This window comes from Coregonus clupeaformis, chromosome 20 (genome assembly GCF_020615455.1).
Source record: "Coregonus clupeaformis isolate EN_2021a chromosome 20, ASM2061545v1, whole genome shotgun sequence".
Taxonomy (NCBI): domain Eukaryota; kingdom Metazoa; phylum Chordata; class Actinopteri; order Salmoniformes; family Salmonidae; genus Coregonus; species Coregonus clupeaformis.
The window spans coordinates 37,934,342-37,941,499 of record NC_059211.1 but is presented as its reverse complement, the minus strand read 5'-3'; positions in this window follow the sequence as shown (position 1 = coordinate 37,941,499).

Sequence of the window (7,158 nt, the reverse complement as noted above, 5' to 3'; positions counted from 1 at the left end):
AACAACAATGACAAAACATTTAAACCAAAAAAATCATTTTGGAGGAAATGATACCGCCACCCAAAAGGGCACTTTAGAGACTGGAACGGCAAAAGGTAGAGCCTTATCTGTGCACGTGCCTGCCTGTCCTGCACACCCCCATGTCTAGAACTGTCCACCTTGTCATATTAGGAAAACATCCTGACTCCATAACCGGGGGGACACTCTTTTCACACCACTACGATATGAAATGATTTGCGTAGCAGTTTAGGAGAGCATTTTCACTAACCCTAACCCTTTCCCTAACCTTAACCTCAGTCTCCTAACCTGCTACGTTAATTCTCCTAACCTGCTGCATAAATTCTCCTAACCTGCTATGAAAAAATCACGTGAAAAGAGTGTTTCTCATAACCTGGGGGCCATTTTATAATACCCCCCCCCTTCCTCTGAACTTACCAAGATGGCTTTTAGTTCTGTAACAATGCATGCATTTTTTGTATATTACAGAGACTTAAACACTATCGATTGTTTCGGTGACGAGAGAGAGAGCGCTGAGGGCTAGTTTCAGTTTATGACACTAGGTCATAAAACCCTACCTTAACTAAGACTGTTTACAGACCCAATAAACCAGAGACAATTACCACATATAACACTAAATACACGCTCAGCCAAGGACAAACATGAATTATATAAGACTGAGCTCTTACTCAACATGTAGTATTTAATTATCAATGCATTTCATAAGATAAGATAAAATAAAACAGTGCTAGCTGTGCCACTAGAGATCCTGGTTCGAATCCAGGCTCTGTCGTAGCCGGCCGCAACCGGGAGACTCATGGGGCGGCGCACAATTGGCCCAGCGTCGTCCAGGGTAGGGGAGGGAATGGCCGGCAGGGGATGTAGCTCAGTTGGTAGAGCATGGCGTTTGCAACGCCAGGGTTGTGGGTTCGATAAAATAATGTATGTGCTAACTGTAAGTCGCTCTGGATAAGAGCGTCTGCTAAAATGACTAAAATGTAAATGTAAATAAAATGTTAATCACCGAAGCAAGCATCTCATGACTCAGGTCATGACTAAACATGAGGGCAGTGAGCACCAAATTAGTTTCAGAACAATAACAATATATCTTTTTTCATTTTATTTTCTTCATTTGGGGTAGATCAGCTTTAGTATTGCAGATAGATTGTAACTTCCATCAATGTAATTGCCTGCATCACTTCCAATCCCTGATATGTGTTTTTTTTCCGCAAATATATATATATACAGCTGCGGAACAAATTAAGAGGCCGCTGCAAAATTATCAGTTTCTCTGGTTTTACTATTTATAGGTATGTGTTTGGGTAAAAATAACATTTTTGTTTTATTCTATAAACTACTGACAACATTTCTCCCAAATTCCAAATAAAAATATTGTCATTTAGAGCATTTATTTGCAGAAAATGACAACTGGTCAAAATAACAAAAAATATGTAGTGTTGTCAGACCTCGAATAATGCAAAGAAAATAAGTTCATGTTCATTTTTAAACAACACAATACTAATGTTTTAACTTAGGAACAGTTCAGAAATCAATATTTGGTGGAATAACCCTGATTTTCAATCACAGCTTTCATGCGTCTTGGCATGCTCTCCACCAGTCTTTCACATTGATGTTGGGTGACTTTATGCCACTCCTGGCGCAAAAATTCAAGCAGCTCAGCTTTGTTTGATGGCTTGTGACCATCCATCTTCCTCTTGATCACATTCCAGAAGTTTTCAATGGGGTTCAGGTCTGGAGATTGGGCTGGCCATGACAGGGTCTTGATCTGGTGGTCCTCCAGCCACACCTTGATTGACCTGGCTGTGTGGCATGGCGCATTGTCCTGCTGGAAAAACCAATCCTCAGAGTTGGGGAACAATGTCAGAGCAAAAGGAAGCAAGTTTTCTTCCAGGACAACCTTGTACGTGGCTTGATTCATGCGTCCTTCACAAAGACAAATCTGCCTGATTCCAGCCTTGCTGAAGCACCCCCAGATCATCACCGATCTTCCACCAAATTTCACAGTGGGTGCGAGACACTGTGGCTTGTAGGCCTCTCCAGGTCTCCGTCTAAACATTAGACGACCAGGTGTTGGGCAAAGCTGAAAATTGGACTCATCAGAGAAGATTACCTTACTCCAGTCCTCTACGGTCCAATCCTTATGGTATTTTGCAAACCTCAGCCTGACTCTTCTTTGCTTCTCATTGATGAAGGGCTTTTTTCTAGCTTTGCACGACTTCAGCCCTGCCCCTAGGAGCCTGTTTCGAACCGTCCTCGCTGTGCACTTCACCCCAGCTTCCGTTTGCCATTCTTTTTGTAGGTCACTTGATGTCATCCTACGGTTGTTGAGTGACATTCGAATGAGTTGGCGGTCATCCTGGTCAGTAGAGTCATTTTCGCCCTCTGCCGGTCTATAGCTTTGTTGTCTCCAATGTCTGCTGCTTGACCTTGTTCTTATGAACTGCCGTCTTTGACATTTTAAGGATGGAAGCAACCTGACGCTCACTGTATCCCTCTGCCAGTAAAGCCAGAATTGAACCCTTCCTTTACTCACTCAAAACTTTCCTTTTCAGCTCTTGTGGCATGGTCAATAGTTCTTTTTTGATTAATATTACTTTTGAGGTACTATTAGCACTGTTTTTGCCATCCAGCTGGTCCTATTGCAAGAGGATAGTGATGACCACAGCAGTGGTTTTTATACTTTTCCTCGTTAAATAAGATTTGGTTCATGTGATCACCTAATCAATACCTAATTCAGTAGAATGAGGTGTGCCTGTGTTGGAATTCATCAGACACTGGAATAGAATGGCTGTCATACATGTAGAGATGCTGATTTAAGAAAAATGTGCAGTGGTCTCTTAATTTTTTCCACAGCTGTATATATACATATATACATACATACACATACATGCATATGTATACATACAGTTGAAGTCGGAAGTTTACATACACCTTAGCCAAATACATTTAAACTCAGTTTTTTACAATTCCTGACATTTCATCCTAGTAAAAATTCCCTGTCTTAGGTCAGTTAGGATCACCACTTTATTTTAAGAATGTGAAATGTCAGAATAATAGTTGAGAGAATGTTTTATTTCAGCTTTTAGTTATTTCATCACATTCCCAGTGGGTCAGAAGTTTACATACACTCAATTAGTATTTGGTAGCATTGCCTTTAAATTGTTTAACTTGGGTCAAACATTTCGGGTAGCCTTCCACAAGCTTCCCACAATAAGTTGGGTGAATTTTGGCCCATTCCTCCTGACAGAGCTGGTGTAACTGAGTCAGGTTTGTAGGCCTCCTTGCTCGCACACGCCTTTTCAGTTCTGCCCACAAATTTCCTATAGGATTGAGGTCAGGGCTTTGTGATGGCCACTCCAATACCTTGACTTTGTTGTCCTTAAGCCATTTTGCCACAACTTTGGAAGAATGCTTGGGGTCATTGTCCATTTAGAAGACCCATTTGCGACCAAGCTTTAACTTCCTGACTGATGTCTTGAGATGTTGCTTCAATATATCTACATAATTTTCCTTCCTCATGATGCCATCTATTTTGTGAAGTGCACCAGTCCCTCTTGCAGCAAAGCACCCCCACAGCATGATGCTGCCACCCCCGTGCTTCACGGTTGGGATGGTGTTCTTCAGCTTGCAAGCACTTCCCCTTTTCCTCCAAACATAACAATGGTCATTATAGCCAAACAGTTCTATTTTTGTTTAATCAGACCAGAGGACATTTCTCCAAAAAGTACGATCTTTGTCCCCATGTGCAGTTGCAAACCGTAGTCAGGCTTTTTTATGGCGGTTTTGGAGCAGTGGCTTCTTCCTTGCTGAGTGGCCTTTCAGGTTATGTCGATATAGGACTCTTTCTACTGTGGATATAGATACTTTTGTACCCGTTTCCTCCAGCATCTTCACAAGGTCCTTTGCTGTTGTTCTGGGATTTATTTGTACTTTTCGCACCAAAGTACGTTCATCTCTAGGAGACAGAACGTGTCTCCTTGCTGAGCGGTATGACGGCTGCGTGGTCCCATGGTGTTTATACTTGCGTACTATTGTTTGTACAGATGAACGTGGTACCTTCAGGCGTTTGGAAATTGGATGAACCAGACTTGTGGAGGTCTACAATTTATTTCTGAGGTCTTGGCTGATTTCTTTTGATTTCCCCATGATATCAAGCAAAGAGGCACTGAGTTTGAAGGTAGGCCTTGAAATACATCCACAGGTACACCTCCAATTGACTCAAATGATGTAAATTAGCTTATCAGAAGCTTCTAAAGCCATTACATCATTTTCTGGAATTTCCAAGATGTTTAAAGGCACAGTCAAATTAGTGTATGTAAACTTCTGACCCTCTAGAATTGTGATACAGTGAATTATAAGTGAAATAATCTGTCGGTAAACAATTGTTGGAAAGATTACTTGTGTCATGCACAAAGTAGATGTCCTAACCGACTTGCCAAAACTATAGTTTGTTAACAAGAAATTTGTGGAGTGGTTGAAAAACGAGTTTTAATGACTACAACCTAAGTGTATGTAAACTTCTGACTTCAACTGTAAGTACAAAATCTCGGTGGTGAAAGGTAAGTCGAGACCTTCAGACTATAAGGTTCTATTTGCGTAAAGCACAGTTCTGAGATATTGAGCATCAAAGTTTTCACTTCCCAGATCTGTTTTGTAGTGAATTCTTCTTTCATAACATATTAAGGTCCTCACCTTAAAGGTACCTAAAGTGCCGAGTATCAAAATCCTAAGATATTTGTAAATCAATTTTTTAGTGGGGTGCAATCACAGATAGAACCTTATGGCTCTGAAATGTTAATCTTGGTTCAGCCATAAGGTTTTATCTGGCACAGAATGTTACAATTATTTCAATTTCAATAGAAAATAACAGACATTTTATGATTAAATAAAGAGAATACCCTTCCTTCTTTCTAATCACATCATCAAATATATTAATTAATGTTCATCACACATTTGTTAAAGCGATAGGTCCCTAAAATGACATACTGTATACACTATATCAAATCACATTTTATTTGTCACATGCGCCGATTACAACAGGTGTAGACCTTACCGTGAAATGCTTACTTACAAGCAGCACCAACAATGCAGTTCAAGAAACAGAGTTAAGAAAATATTTACTAAATAAACTAAAGTAAAAAAGAAAAGAAAAAGTAACACAATAAAATAGCAATAACAAGGCTATATCCTATGGATAACTAGAAACATTGCTAAAGCTTAGCTCTGGATGAGTAAACTGATATATTTTTCTGGTCTCTGACACCCAAAGTCAGTAAACTACTTGCTATTAATCAATAAAATTGAGGATTTCGTATTGATATAGAACAAGACAAAAACAGCAATGTATCTCCAAAGGGCATAAAACATTCTCTAAGGCATCTGTATTTATTTGTTTTTACCATAAAGAGCTTACGTTATGCCATTCTTCTGGAAGAGTGGTGAAAGAAAATCGAAGTAATTGAAAAAGAGGACCAGAACCTATGATATGAATAGTCAGGGGCTTGGGAATGTCTTTAACATATGTCGTTTTGAGTTGAGTCCAGATCTCAGAACTATTTTGTGATGTCTTCCTCTTTCATGACTCAATAAGTATATCACCTTACATACAATTATTCTTGAGTGATAACCCAGCACTGTGTGATTGGATTGCAGATAGAACCAAGTAAAAAAGTATTTGCGCAGATAGAACATTCTGATTTTCAATTAACTTTTTCACAAATCTGACATATCTCACATGTAAAGGACCACCTACGATGCAACTCTATGTGAATAAATCATTTTGACCAACATTTCAGATAGAACCTTATAGTCCCAAGATCTTGAAGTATCACTGATACTCATTTCCAAAATTACAGCTAACCCTGGGTTGAGTGGTATAAAAAAAACACACAAAAAACAATTCCCAACAACAAGAAAAGCAGATAAACTCATATGCCACTATAACTGACTGAGCTGTCAATCACACTGTAAGCTCTCCCTCTCTCCTCTCTCTCACATTACCCCTCCTACTGTAATCTATGTATAACACTTCCCCTCCAAAACCCCCTATGGGCTTGCTAGTTTCATGCATAGGCCTCACCATGGTCATTACAATATCAAGCCAGATTATTTTCCATTAACTGGAAAAAGTGCACCATTTGAAAATGGTTCACCTCCTTTGAATTCAGCTGTTTACTTACATTGTTGAAGGGATAAGAATGAAACACACAAGCTACAAAGGTTTGTAGCCAGGCAGATATTAAGGTAACAATGGCCTCCAGTGCTAACATCTAGATATCTATATCTATGCTAATAGTCTATGTTCCAGTGTCGTGCTAAGGTTAGAAAGCTTGACACGCTACACTCTTAGAAAAAAGGGTTCCAAAAGGTTTCTTCGGCTGTCCCCATAGGATAACCCTTTTTGGATCCAGGTAGAACCTTTTTCGGTTCCAGGTAAAGCCCTTTTCGGTTCCTTGTAGAAGTCTCTGTGAAAAGGGTTCTACATGGAACCCAAAACGGTTCCATCTGGAACCAAAACGGTTCTACCTGGAACCAAAAATAGTTATCCAAAGGATTATCCTATGGGGACAGGCAAATAATCCTTTTAGATTCTGGATAGCACCTGGATAGAGTGTACTGTCTCTGTACTTCCCCTACTGCCATCCCACAGAGCTTAATGATTCTATATCTGTTCCTTCTAATTTAAATTCAAAGTGAACAGGACTTTTCTTTCATCTAGTGAGAAAATCACAGCAGCTATTATTATCACTCCCTGCCCTGACTGCCAAACACCTGCCTTTACCTGACTGACAACTATAAAGGGTTGTTTATATAGTAGTATCACTACAATGAATGAATGAGTGTGTGTACTGTCCTAGACACCCACTCACTACAGTACAAAGCTGATAAACAACCAGCCTGGTGTTCCGTCATCATGTCACTGGTTAAATGGCTTCAGTACTGTAAGCAAGAGAGTGGAGTTGTTGTGAAGGCTTGGCTGCTTAGACCTTGCATAGGTGTGGCACAGGGCAGGCTCAGGGCAGGCAGCCATGTGTAGCCAGCAATCAAACACTGCATCACGACATTGATGATGACACACACACATTGCATCACGTCCCTGCTGCAATTTAACTTTCACTTTCTAAACGGCCACTGTGGTGA